The following is a 15130-nucleotide window of genomic DNA, read 5'->3' on the forward strand; positions in this document are numbered from 1 at the left end:
TGACAGTTTAATTTATTGCAGTTTATTATTCATTTTGTTTCAGTGCATCGGTCATAACTGCTAGATATGACACATTTTTATTTATTTAATTCCATTTCACCATTAGTAATCTACGTTTAAAGGCGACTTTCATTAACATGAACAGTATTAATTTGCAGGAACTTAAAATAAATCTTATATGCCACATAATATAATAATCATACTTGAATTTTCTGGAAGTACATTTGAATGGATGAATATTGTAAACTATAAGAAAACCCTTAAAGGTTTCTTGGAATTCGGGAGTTTGAATTCAGGCTTGATGGTATTTAAAGCAGACGAAAAAAGCAACTGTGTTTCTACACAAACATGGTTTATCCTTATTTATTTATTCCTGGGATAATATATTTTCTCTTTTTTTTTTAACTAGTTATGGGTCCAATCGAGGCCATTCTACTTCTTAATGTTACAAAGCCGCTGTATACAGGTAATTAGCAAAATAATGGAAACATGATTGATTGATTTAAAAGAAATTTATCGTTTCTTTCAGCACCGAAGTTATAATAGATGGTCTCACAGCTTAACGTGGCATTGGAACCTTATGAGCTCCCGCCAAAATAATGGAAACACTTTTAGTTTGTAACACACAAAAATTGCGAGGCGATAATAATAAGGATGTTTCTCATCAACTGGCCGGTCTTTGAAGTGTATTGGAGGATTGCATGCTGTATGTGAGGCGGACCTACTGACTATAGTGGCTTCTGATTATACTGGAATCCGAACCACTTTGGTCGTTCAACTTTACCCCCACCGAGAATCGAACCCAGGACCACGCGAATAGAAATCAAGCGTTGCTAGCCCAAGCGGGGGTTCTACGGAATATTATTATCTTTAGTTTTTTTATTATTCTTGTGACTCCTTTTTAGCCTTAATTGGTGTTGCTACACCTTAGGAAACAGTTTCCTTGCTCCATTTCTCTGAGATAACTGATTCTGAAATGTAAGTTTGTGTCTTTTTAATCTTCACTATATAACATTACAAACATAGGGATGAACGCAAGAACATTAATAAAACATCACTCCTTTCTAATAAAATACTAATGAAATTCAGTATGTAATCAACTCTTCTTTCATATATGTGACAGAAGAATCGTTTACATATTGAATTTTATTAGTATTTTTATTAGAAAGTAGTGATGTCTTATTAATGTTCCTACATTCACGGCTATGTTTGTAGTATATGTGTGTGTAAGGGGGAGGGCCTCTTCCTCAATGACTTTCTGCCTAGGAAACTTACCTAATCAACTCTACATCTCTACTTCCAATTGGGCCATGCCTTCGGTGTACAAGGTTCCAGATTCAGTTAACGCAGAGCAATTTTGAAATTTGAGCCCATTGCAATCTTTCGTGTTCTACCTAAAGCTTAGGTCTACATCCTATATAGCCTCGATGCTGGAAAGGTATACTAAACTCAACTCCAATCATCCAAACAAAATAAGCGAAGTGGAATATCTACATCCAGTCCCTACACTAGCCAGTTGATTATTTAAAACTAAACGGCGTGACAGACATCTGGGCATTTGAAGGCGGCGCTCGAAGTTCCCTTTAAATGCTGCTAGCAAATGAGAGGCCAGCGGCATTGCCATGTTTATTTTGTATACATCCAAGTCTACCCTCTGGCACATGATCGCGTTGTAGTTTGCCTGCTTAACCATAGCCACACCCCATAGCATTCGGCAACGTCGCGTCAGAGCTTGCGATTTATTCGTTTAGCTGAAATGCCAAGATGTTTGTCACAAGATTTAATTCTTGGGGAATTTTATGTAAGTGAACTGCTAAACAATTGCCTCCGTTTCTTTCACCTCTAATGTTTAGAGTTTTATGGTATTTGAGACGGAAATATGCTTTCCATGTTGCGTTCTAAAATCTTCTGAATGTTTATACTTAAATCATAATAATAAATCATTACGGAAACTGTTCCAAAAGTGATCAATCGGGCTGGATTTTAATTTCTCGTTCCAGTGCAGACGGGACCAAGTGAGAAAATATCAAGGAATATTTTATAAACGATAAATAACAATTATAAAAACTTAGAATTGGAAAATAAATTTTAACATAGTAATCGTAAATATCGGCTTTCTAGTTTTTTTTTTTGAATTCTGATAAAATAGTAATTATTTTTTTTTAAACCAAAGTTCTGATGGAGATGGCGATAAGAGATGTGTACCCATGAAATGTGATTTAACCTTTATATCCAGATATTGATTAATACATACCTTATGTCCACGGAGGAAATTTTTTATCGACAAATGCGTACCACATATTTTCTTGACAAGGTTCCTATATAAGCCAGAAATTAATCCTCAATAACAACTGGACCGGTAGACCATTGCTAAAATAATAATAATAATAATAATAATAATAATAATAATAATAATAATAATAATAATAATAATAATAAAAGTGATAATGCAAAAGATTGGAGGCTTGAATCCTTACGATGGAGCAGTGCATTCCTTTACGTAGTCAGCAAAATTCGGAAATAAGTAAAAAGAAGATAAATAAAATAACGTATGAAAGCAACACGTGTAACAAGTTAGAAACCCAACATTTAATAATGATACAGTGAAATCATACACACCAAAACCCACCTCTGTTCATCAAAAAGCACCACTTATGTGAAATAAAACTGAGCATTCAACTGTAGTTAAAGTGTAAATAATTCTACGTTAAGGAACCTAAACCCTTAAAAGCATGTCTTATTATGTAAGGGATGCGGTTTGTTCAGTGATGTGAGTAGTAAAACATTCGAAATTTTATACCTAGGTACAGGCCTATAGAACTTCAAAGTAACAAATAATGACTTTGTTTTTAAATAAGGGTTGCTTATTTTGCAAATATATATAAACGTTTGGAATTAAATATATGTCTTAAATCATGAGGGACGGCAGGGAAGAGAGGAAGGCAGTGGAATATGCTACGATTCTATGCCAAAGATAGCCCCCCCAAATGTCATCCCCTCTTTCTCAAAAAACTATCAGGGCACAAACAAAACTTTTTACGGTACAAACGATTTGCTTTCCAATGGTGTATTTCATTTTTTTGTGCTGTGATACGGGGGCTATCTTAGCGCCAAGATAGCCCCCCCCCCCCCAGTTGACCTCTCAAGTAACCCTATAAGGAAAATGGTACAAACGAAAATATTTTTTGTTCAAACGGTACAAACGTAGTACAAACGAATGACCTAGTCATTGTTCCAACTTTCTAAAGTCGGGGGACTATCTTGCCATACGTGAATTCCATTCTATTAATTATAATTTCTGAAATGAGTGTAAGGCATGAATAATCCATAGCGTCTAATTACAAATACTGTCTAAGCTTATGTTATTTGACCGAATGAAAAATAATGACTAAGGAGAAGCCTAAAGACATATGTATCAAGCATAGATACAACATGATTCACTTGAAAACAAAAAAAAAAAAAACAAAAAAAAACAAACAAAAAAAAACAACGAATTGAATGTGAAACGGATGTTATGCAACAAGCCACTGCACAGTTATTGGTAGTGCGTCAGAAGACGGATATTGCACGTTCCAAATCCGCTACTAAGTGAAAGAGGAGCTTCATTCGTCCTAAAGATGGCTGACTTTCCTCTACCATTCCGTGGATTATGGGTAAGTGCCTTGTAACAATTTCTTGTAAATAATAAGAAATGTCAATTAGCATGGTATTCTTCTTTATTTAAAACTTACATTATTAGCTACTAACATACATGAATAACTATACTTCGTAAAAATAACTTCAAACTTCAAAATTGGATATCTTAAACAAACGAACTGATTTAACATAATTTAAAAATTAACGAAAACACTTTCATACTTTAAGGTAGCGAAGACCAATATCTTACTAGTTCTATGGTGGTTTAGTGCGGAAACATTTCATTTGTAATATTTCTGGTCTGATTAGGGGGTTAACGGGGGAGATTAATTTCTTCTTGAGACTCGTAATCAATTTGAAAAGACAGCTTACTTGTATATGCTACTTGTTTTCTGTAGAAATGAATACTGAACCCGGAAGAACTAACCTTTTTTCTTTATGAATTTCAGTTTTAGTAGTGTTAGGGTGGGTATGGAACGTTTCATTGAGATGCTGCATCAATTCCACAAAACTGTTTGTCGTTATCTATTACATTTTTGTTCTATGAAGATCAACACTGAAACAGGAAACGACTGGTTTCTACAATTGCAGTTTGAATTGAGTACTTATGAAGGCGATAGGATATATTCCTAGAATACTGAAAGGATTCTAAGAAACCGATTGACAACGCTCCTGGCCGGTTTTATTCTGACACCTCTGAACAGATAGACGGAAGGACAAAGCTATTCTACAAGAGTTCCGACGCATATACGTAACACAGTCTGGAACTCTAGTTTCGATATTTAGGCATTTTAATAGTCTAAGAACACGATTATTGAGAGTCAAACGAAACATTTTCAATAATATATTCATCGATAAAAGGAGAGAGAGGGACGTTGACGGACAGACAGACACTCATGCTTTCAGATACATCACTCATTTAAGTAATTTTTTATCTAATATAACTGGGCAGATTTTATTACACACTTAAAATGTCATTATTTCATTACATCAGTAATTCAAAGTACAACCATTTCCTTGATAATATACTTCGACACATAGTTGTGCGTCAAGTTTTGTTTCATGATTGTGACTATTTGTGTGAAACAACCACTTTCTATTTCCATGATGCAAAAAAAAAAAATCGTGGGGGCTGCAGCACCCAAAGTTTTAGAATGAAAACGTTTATTGCTGTGTTTTGGGTATGCATTTCCGATTCCACGTATTACACATTTATATGTCATACATAAATGTAACAACTTTAGTAGATAATGCTACGTTTCAAACACTTAAGCATATGAAGCCTGATCACTATATCTTAAACTAAAGGGAGACGTTGATGATAATAAGGTAATGGTGGAATTAAAATACCATAAAATGCTTTGCACCTGATTTAAGAAATTTTAAAGAAAATCGCATCTAACTTAGAAACGTAATGATTTAGAACACTGTATTTTAAACATATAATAGCTAGATATACGTATATAAGGGAAACATTCGTGCAAGTGCATTAGTAAACATTCAGTATGACCATAGTTATTCAAATGCGAACTTTGGTGCAACGTAGCCCCGTAGAAAAGGATACGTTGCACCATATAAAAAAAGTATGTTAAGATATCTATTAAGATATTATCGATATCTGTATAGAGAAATATGTATTTTCTGGTACCGGCTCATTAACAACATTCTTATAGTTTAGCAAATATCCCACAAAAGTGCCAATTAAGGAAAAAAATTAATAAAAAAATAAAAATCTCCGTGAACTGATTTGCCTTAGTTGTTCTTTATGTCCAAAAATGTCATTCCAACCGTAACTAGTGGGAGATATATGAGGTTTGGGGCTCTCAGGCCAAAATTATAGTCAAAATACAGTTATTCATTCTATCTTACAGTGGCAGTTCACACTTTGTCTTTACAGTTCATGGTTTTACAGACAGAGGACTGTGAAACTTTTTTTTAAATATTTTGTTCGAAGTTATTCCTGAAGTGCCAACTAGTAGGTCTTACGGTAGTAGGAGGAAACAGTATAACCTTAAGAAAGCCCCTCACAAGGTGTTTGTCTAATATAAACTCCATTTGCTTGGTGCTAGTATCGAACTAGGTGCACTATCCACCAGATGTAAATACTCTAGTACTGGGCGACTTTCTTACTTCTTCTTCCTATTCTAACTTAATGATCCTGAAAAAAATCAATCAAATTATTTTAAGTCTTTGTATCTAGTTTGGTTAAAATTCTAAAATTATTTTAGTGAATTACATTAAGAAATCATCATTATTGGTGTTAATTATTCGTTAATATTTCCTTACAAAATAAAGTAACAATTCATTGTATTAGGTTTTATAATATCTTTTATATTTGCATATTACTTCATTTGTGGAAAGACATCTTTCTTGCTTAAATGATTGCTTAAAAGATTGTAGTACAAACTTTCTTTATTATTAAGTAACCATGCACCGTCATCCACAAATAAAGTAACTTCCACATTTTAATTAATAACGCAGCATTCTTCAAATATTACCTGCTTATGCTTTCTTGAATAAAGCAGTGTAGTAATGAATAATTATTTCTGATTTTTGAGAAAAAAAATAAAGCAAAATTGAAAACTATAAGCAAAAAAGAATTTATTGTTATAAGCCTTTGTTAGTGAAATAATTACACGAAGAATATTCTGGGGGAAAATAGAGGGAAAATGACTCCACACACGGCACAGGTATCAAGAACACTCCCAATATGTAGGTGAACTGTAAAGATCAGAAGATCAAATTATGTACTACTGCGATGAGCATAAAATTCAAACTTCGTGCATAGTTTCAATATACAAAATCAATAATATCATTAGTTGAAGTTACTGAATAAGACAAAAAAATGCATATTTAAAACTCCAAGTGTGTATCTGCTCTTGGAACTATTATATTAGCAATATTACAAACTCTCTCTTGTAAGTTGCCTCTGTGCACAAACGGGTCTAGTAGTGGTGCTCAAATTCAAGAATCGGAGGGCGGCAGTTCAAGCCTGAGCGCGTATTTCTTTTCTAATACACGGAAGTATTTTTCAATGAATCTAAAATGTTCATTACTGAGATCTCTATGTCTCTCTCTATCTCTCTGTGTGTGTGTGTGTGTGTCTGTCTATCTGTCTGTTTTTTGCGATTTCTTTTTCTTTTAATTTTGAGCCGTCCATTCGATTGAGCTTCAAAGACTACCTGAGTAAGTGATGGCATTTGTCGCCTCACTTTTATCGTTCAAAAACTGGCCGATTTCCGAATATTTAAGGAGCAATATCTCGGGAACCGTAAGTTACAGAGAGATGAAATTGGTGTTGATCAATACCTAAGAGGATGATGGAAATTTTGGTACCAAACGGTAACCGAAGGCCACTGGCTAATGGGTCGCCTCTGATATTGGCCAAAAAAGTACGAATTTCGGGAGATTTAAGGCGCCATACGTCGGAAACCGAAAGTTATTGATATATAATATTTTGCGATCTTTTGGTGGAAAGAGAAGAATTTGCGAATAATAAGGTTTGCATGTAGGAACAATTGGAGTTATCCTTGCCGCTCCATCTCTCTATTCTTTTTAAGTTCGTTCTGACAATGCTATTTTAGCATTCTCAACTTTGAAGTGTTTGAAGAAACAAACTAAGATGAACTGTAACGTTTCAATGCTCAGAGAATGTATGCTCCTATCTTCCATTAAAAATAGTGTAATTCATAATCTGGATTTTATAAAGTAATTTGAACAGTCACATAGAAAATATATACTGCTTAAGGTCAAACTAAATCGCAATACCAGTAGTCTGTGATATCTTATATTTCTTATTTATTTATATTGAAAGTGATGGCATTTGTCGCCTCACTTTTAACGTTCAAAAACTGGTTCTGAAAGTGTAGTTGTTTTACAGTTTATGACATGAGTTTTATCTGCTATACAAGGCACAATTATCTACAGATTGCATTTAGTGCTAGGAACACTAAGCCAGGGTGGGGTTGGGGGCTCGGAGGCCCACAAGTTATTTTTGTTACATTTTCTAACATTTCTAATTGCATAAAAGGTCTGATAAAAAATTGATATTGTCAAGCTTGACCCCATTAATTAAAAAACGAACTTTCTTAGTTCTTAGTGTTTTGTTCTTTTCTATTTTTAAATAAAGAGATCGTTGCGGGACATAGAGTACCCCCCCCCCCTTGTTAGTGCTGAGGGGCTATTCACCGCATACACTAACTGTTATATTGAAGTGTCTTGGCTACTTATTTTACTTTCCTTTGAAACAATTTTGGTATTACAACATGCAGGGTCACTCTGAGCTATTATTCTGGTGCAGTGTTGCCAACTGCACGTTATAAAAATAGTATATATATTCTGATTATTTTTGGGAACTTAAATATTTTATTTTCAATTAGTTTATTCCTTCACACCCGCTACACACACACACACACACACACACACACACACACACATATATATATATATATATATATATATATATATATATATATATATATATATATATATATATACATATAAGAGAGGGTATCAAGTTTCAATAGTTTCAATAGTGATGGAAAGTAACTATGCCTTGCAGTGAAACCCTGGTAATATTCGTGATGCTGTAGTGGTGTTAGTTTACAAAACTGGCAGACAAGTCGCAGCTTGTTTGCTTGCGTCTTACATGTTCATTCCATAAATGCAAAAACCTCACGTTGTGCTCCTAGAAAAATTGTAACTTTTTGTTGGGTTGGCAACACTGCTTCTCTGGTGACATACCTATAGTGTCTAATGAACGTTCCTCACACTGTCCATTCTTTTATGGAAACAAAATATGACAGAATTTCGGATAACCGGGATGGAAATACACAAATTTAATCCTGAATTCATTAGAATACTGAAATATACATCACTCGTCCCCGTTTTACAGTAACACACCAAAATGCTCTTAGAAGCCGCCTTTGTACACATACTACACTGTACTAAGTTGCTATTGATCTGTTTAATATATTTTTTTACACAAACAAATAAAATAAATAGGTCATAGTTATTGACATAAATAAGAAACGGCAACTTAAAAAATTACATGGTCCCCTCCGTTCGTTTTCCATGTAACCCAAAAATACCTTGGAGTTCCTAGGGTTAATTAGGATATCGACATAGTTGCTATAAGAACATTTTTTTTAATTGAAGTGGGTAACAATGCTTGTATGTGAAACATATTTTGCCTAATAGTGTATGGAATACTGGCACTTAAACTGTTAATCGCATCATTTTCGTTACTTCGCTTCACTGTTCATGGAATTCAATATAAAACTACGAAACATTAAAAACCTGATATAGTGAAAAGAAATTTAACATAGTGAAAAGTGAAAAGAAATTTAAAATAAAGATTTTCTTGAAGCTCATGTCTTTAAAATATTATATTTCCAGCTCACTTCCCGATGAAATAGCTTTGAATGCATTAGAAGGTGTTGGAAATCCTCCTTGGAATATTATACTACGTTTCATATAGTCCTAATGCTCAGCGACATTAAACACAAAAGTTACGATTAACGTAGCCAACAGTTTAGGGAGTTGATTTTAAAATTGAACCTCCCAATTTCGCTTCTCGACTTCCTCATTAAAACTATTTTTTTGAAACTTAATACAGTAAACACATGTAATAAACCTCAAGTGATAAATATATTATTTTCATTAATTTAATTTAGTTGTCTCTTCATGTCAAATCATGCTCAATAAAATCATGCTCGTATCAATATTCAATTTCTTCCCATAATAATTGTAATCTACTGAACAGATTGAAGTAATAATATTGGCTTGAACAGCTTTATTACCTACTTAACGTTTCTGTCCTGTAAGTATGTCTAATTTTGACTTAGATATTTATAATAAGTAGAGTGTAAAAGCTCACTATCTGCAGACGAAGTATTGCCATTCGATTTGGAGGGCACTGCCATATATATATATATATATATATATATATATATATATAGCCTAGCTATATATAAAACTACATGAGCTGACATAAATTATTGAGAACATACTTTAGGGCTACAATGATTAAAATTGGTATAATTGTAGCTTTCCGGAACTAACTCACAGGAAAATTGCCAAAAGTGAATATTTTTAATTTTTAGGGGTTCTAAAGAGGGCGTGAATAATTTCCCTGTGTTATTTAAAAGAACCTTTCTTGACCTATAACCTCATATGTTAGGTACTTAGAATTGGAATAAAAACTTGAAATTTGGTATGCTTGTACGTTTTTGTTAGCACTACGTAAGCAAATCAGTAATAATAATAATAAAAAAATCCAGCTTTAAAGTGGTTTTATAGGGAACTGAAAAATCATTCCCATGTTATTTATAAGGAACACCTTTTACACCCCCAAATTATTGATCACTTCCTGTAGGGCTACAATTATTAAATTTGGCATGATTGTAGCTTTACGGAACTAACTCACAGGAAAATTGCCAAAAGTGAATATTTTTGAATTTATGGGATCTAAAGAGGGGATGAAGAATTTCCCCATGTTATTTAAACGGGCCTTTTTTGGACCTATAATCTCATGTTTTAGGTACAGAGAATTGAATTAAAAATCTGAAAATCCCATTGCTTGTACGTTTTCGTTGCCGTTTCCTAAGTAAATCATCAAAAAAAAAAAAAAAAAATCCAAACGTAAAGTGGTTTTATGGAGAACTGAAAAATCTTTCCTAGGTTATTTATGTGGGTCGTCTCCTACACCGCAATATGTTTAGGCACTTCCGGTAGGACTAGAAGGATGAAATTTGGCATGATTGTAGCCTTATGTGACTAACCCACAGGAAAATTGCCAAAAGTGAATATTTTTTTTAGTGGTCTAAAAGGGGATGAAGAAATTCATATGCTATATAAATGGACGTTTTCTTTTGGAAGGGATATAGAATCTTATATCTTAGATAGTTGAAATAGGAAAAGAAACGATACAATTATGGGTTCAAGAGGTGCGAGGCCGTAGGCCGAGCAAAGACAGTGTGTGAAGCTCTTCATATTGGAGTGTGCCCGAATGGGCAGATTCAGGAAATATGAAGAGCAAGCTCACGAATTTCACTGTTGCTATAGGAAATGCGAGGCCGTAGGCCGAGCAGACCTATGGGTTTGGAGTCTCCGCCCCCAGCTAGCCAAAGTCAAGTATTTATATATAATTTCATGAGAGAGAACTAATTGATCGTAGTAATTAGAAATTGGTTGCAAGGTTATTTACAATGAACTATCCACAAATCGTACTCATCGTTATTAGAAAGGTAGCAACAGCGCTTTCTTTTCGGTTTGAACATTTTGTGAGATATTGATTAGTTTGTACTTCATCGAAGAGTCATTATAAAACTAAATTGTCTGATATACGGAACCGAACTTGAAAGAGGATAGGATGTGTGAGTGAAGAAACGAAATAAAGCAACGGTAAAAAGGGGAGATAGCGACAACGGAGAAGAAATGTACTGAACCAATAAACCGAATACTCTTGATTACGTCAAGTGGTGAAACTTCGTATAGTGACTTTCGGTACAACGTTTACGTAAATCAACAGTGCTTAAGAGCTTGCTGGCTGTATGTTCTAACTGATTTTAGGTCAGGGAGATTACTTTATACATATCTGAAATCCCTTTAGCTCCTTACTAATGGTGTGCCTTATGATTAATTCAAAGTTTGTTTAGCAGTTGTTTGGACAGCATGAGTCACCTCGATTAGTTTTGCTTCAATGATCACAAGGCTTGATTGAAAGAAGTTCTCACTCTTCCACGGAAATACAAACTATTTTATTTTCTTGTTATTAAAGGTAAAATATATGATACAGCAAATTAAAACAATTCATTTCCACTTGCTGTATTCGATCCTAGAATCTTACAGACAGAAGTCCGATATTTAAACTACTACATTAATTTTCATTGCTATATAGCTTGAGAGTAAATCGATTTGAAGTACATGTAGAAAATAGAGCACATTAATTATGGCTGTTTTGAGGCAAAAATTATCAAACTCCAAGATCAGGTATCTTCGGGAAACAGTAACCAAATATTACAGGTTCGTACATACAAGTAAACCTTCGGAATTGAAAAAAGAAAAAAAAATGTTCACATGCGTTTTTCTTCTTTTAAGTGTAATATGTTTAAATGTTATTAAGTGTAGAAAAAAGGTAGTTTTCATTGTAATACTTAATTAGACATTATTTCGAAAGTGAGCCCATGGTGAATTTATCATTCCATATATAGAAGCACATCCATAAGTTTCGGGGTCGGTTAGATAAATAGTGAAACCCGCGATCCCGTTTAACCCCTATTTAAGCTCTCATTTGTGCTCTGGGAAGTGACATAATGACATGTAAAAATATGGAAATTGATCGACATTTGTGTCCAATCATTAGTTTTCTGGGTTGCTAAGTTAATTGATGGCAGTTCTATTATCATTTAATTCCAAGTTCAGCCTCCAGTGGTGGCAATACCAGCCTTAACATTCCTGTGGGAATTGGGAGAGGCTGACGTACAAATGATAACAAGCGACTGATATTCGTGTCGTATTCATAGTTTTAGAGGTCGCTTAGAAATCGAGTAAGACTTCAGATGCCATATAAGTTCAAGTACAGTTCGCAACAGTTCCCTGAAGGGGAGTGTGAAATTCTGACATTTAAAAATAATTGAAAATGACCTTAATTAGTGTCGAATCCATAGTTTTTGGGGTTCCTAAGTTAATTGGTAGCAGTTCCAGTGATCTTTAAGGCTGTGTCCAACACTCGGAATGCAATAGGATTTCCCTATGTAATAACATGGCATATTTCTTTCCAAAATTTTATGAAAACGATTTTTTTATTTTTATTTTTATTTGAAGAAGAAAATTAATATATTGGATGTATCCAGTATATTAAAGAATATACATAAAAAATACATAAACATATTAAATTATAAAATAACAGTATACAAAATATTAATGAAATAAAATAAAAGAATAAGAAAAATAACTGCTACAGAAATTAACAAGTAAATTTTCTACTTATAAGTGCTATTACTTCTCTAAAGGAAATCGGACTTCCTGATTCCCTTTATTGGTAGAGTTTAACGTACCCAGTATTCAGAGATGACAGGACTTCGGACTTCCAGAAGTCATGTCTATCTCACAGTGTCGGGTAACTTAATTCAATGCACTTATTTCAATATTGCGAATTTATTTTTTTGTATTTTTTATGCAAAGAATAAAAAGAAAATGGCTCACATAAGCAAATGCTTGTGTGTGAGCCTGATTCTCGTGTTTTATTTATTTTCTTATCGTAACATATGAGGTTTATTCTTACTTTTAACTAACAATAGTTTTATTAAATACTTTTTAATTCTTTTAACCATTGTAAAATTAACCTTTTATATGTTTTGAAATTACTTTCTTCTTTGATTCGGAGTGGGAGTTCATTATAGATCTTCGATGCTCTGTAATATGTTTGGTGTTGAGTTATAGATTTAGTCGTAGCTCTAATTTCTAAATTTTTGTTTGCCACATTTCTGGTTATATACGTATGTTTTATGTCTTCCCATTTGTTTCTGTTCTTTTTAACATATATTAATACCTTCTGCAAATATAATTTAGAAAGTGGTAATACTGAGAATTGGTCATAGATTCTATCTAGTCTACTCTCAAGTCCCTTTTTTAAACATATTCTTACAATATTATTTTGCTGGACAATCAGAGGTTTTAAATGAGTAGGGTAAGCAGCTCCCCAAATTAATATACCATATGTAAGTATACTATTTACAAGAGCATAATATACAGTTCGTAATATTTTTATGCTTACAATGTTTCGTAATTGAACAAATTTATATAATAATTTTCTTAGTATTGTGGCGATATGTGTAATATGAGAAGACCATTTTAGATGCTTGTCAATAAATATACCTAAGTATTTTACTTTATTTTCACTAATAAGAGGACTACAGCTACATTTTTCAATATTTTGACAATGATGCAATTTAAGTGACATGTTTTCTGGCTGTCCTGTTAAAGTTGGTGAAAACGTTATATACCTGGTTTTTTCAGCATTTAATACTAACTGATTATTATCAAGCCATTGTTTTACTTTCTTCATTTCTGCTTCAGCTTTTTTAAATACATCTGTCCATGTTTTACCAGTAAATATAAGTGAGGTGTCATCAGCAAATGATTGTATATGCCCGTCCATTTTTAAATTACACAAGTCATTTATATAAATTAAAAATAATATTGGGCCTAATACAGTTCCTTGAGGGACTCCTTGTTTTACATATAAATAATTGCTTTGAAAATTACCTCTTTGAACGGCCTGTTTTCTGTCTTTCAAATAACTGTTAAACCAAGATAGCGATATACCCCTTATTCCACATCTTTCTAGTTTATTTAAGAGAATTTTGTGTGATATTGTGTCGAATGCTTTAGCTAGGTCTAGGAAAACTGCAATTACTTTTTCAGCTTTATCAACATTTTTACAAACAATCTCTGTTAAATTGTATACTGCATCTGATATACTTTTACCTTTTTGAAATCCATATTGATTTGAAGAAAAGAATTTATTTTGTTCAAGAAAATTAACTAATCTTCTCTTCATACATTTTTCTAACAGTTTAGCACAGTTACTGAGGATTGATATAGGTCTATATTTATTAGGATCAGCCTTTGATCCTTTTTTATATATAGGTTTTATTACAGCAGTCTTAAAATCATCAGGAAATACACCTGTTTCTAAGCTTAGGTTAAAGATATACTGCAAAGGTTTTAATATATTAGATTTCGTATGTTTCAATACACTTGCTGATAATCCATCTATACCAGATGTTGTGTTTGGTGACAATTCATTTATGAGGCGTTCAATTTCCTGTTCAGTGATTGGAGTGAAGAATATAGAGTTTACTACTTTAGTTTGGGAATTCAAATTCAAATTTATTTTATCATCAATCTCTTTGTTAACTAGTTTTTTGCCAACACTGGAAAAATGCTCATTAAAACTTTCAACTATTAACATTGGATCACGTTCAAACATTACTAGACCATTTTTTGTGTTTAGTTCATTTTTTTCTATACACTTTTTGTCATTTTTATCTATAATATCTGTTATTACCTTCCATAATTTACTAACATTGTTATTACATAATGTAATTTGTTTTCTATAGTAGTCATTTTTAACTTCTTTTATTAATTGTGTAAGTTTATTTCTATACCTTCTGTAATATTCCTTAAATTCTAAATCGTTTTGGTTTTTTATTACTAAACGACTTAATCTATCTCTTTCTCTTACAGAGTTGACTAATCCTTTTGTTATCCATGGTTTTATTTTGCGATATTTACTACTTAGTTTTTTATTTTTATTGTTAATACATGAATTGCTTATACAATTTTTCATTATTTGGATGAAATTCGAGGTTGCAGTATTAACACAATTACTGTGTATTACCAAATTCCAGTTACATTTTTTCAATTCTTCATTTAATAAAGTATAATCTATAATTGTTCTTTCATATGATATTTTTTCCCTCTTTTG

General features: G+C 32.8%; 1 long non-coding RNA gene across 1 annotated transcript in view; it reads left to right on the forward strand.

The window, feature by feature from the left end:
- The first annotated feature begins 3616 nt into the window (after window positions 1–3616).
- LOC145674642 (uncharacterized) overlaps window positions 3617–15130 on the forward strand; it is a 137792-nt gene continuing 126278 nt past the window's right edge. The window contains exon 1 of the long non-coding RNA XR_014129006.1: window positions 3617–3653. This is a non-coding gene — a long non-coding RNA (uncharacterized LOC145674642). The remainder of the gene's footprint in view (window positions 3654–15130) is intronic.

Source organism: Thermobia domestica, chromosome 17 (assembly GCF_964235325.1).
Source record: "Thermobia domestica chromosome 17, izTheDome1.hap1.1, whole genome shotgun sequence".
NCBI lineage: Eukaryota > Metazoa > Arthropoda > Insecta > Zygentoma > Lepismatidae > Thermobia > Thermobia domestica.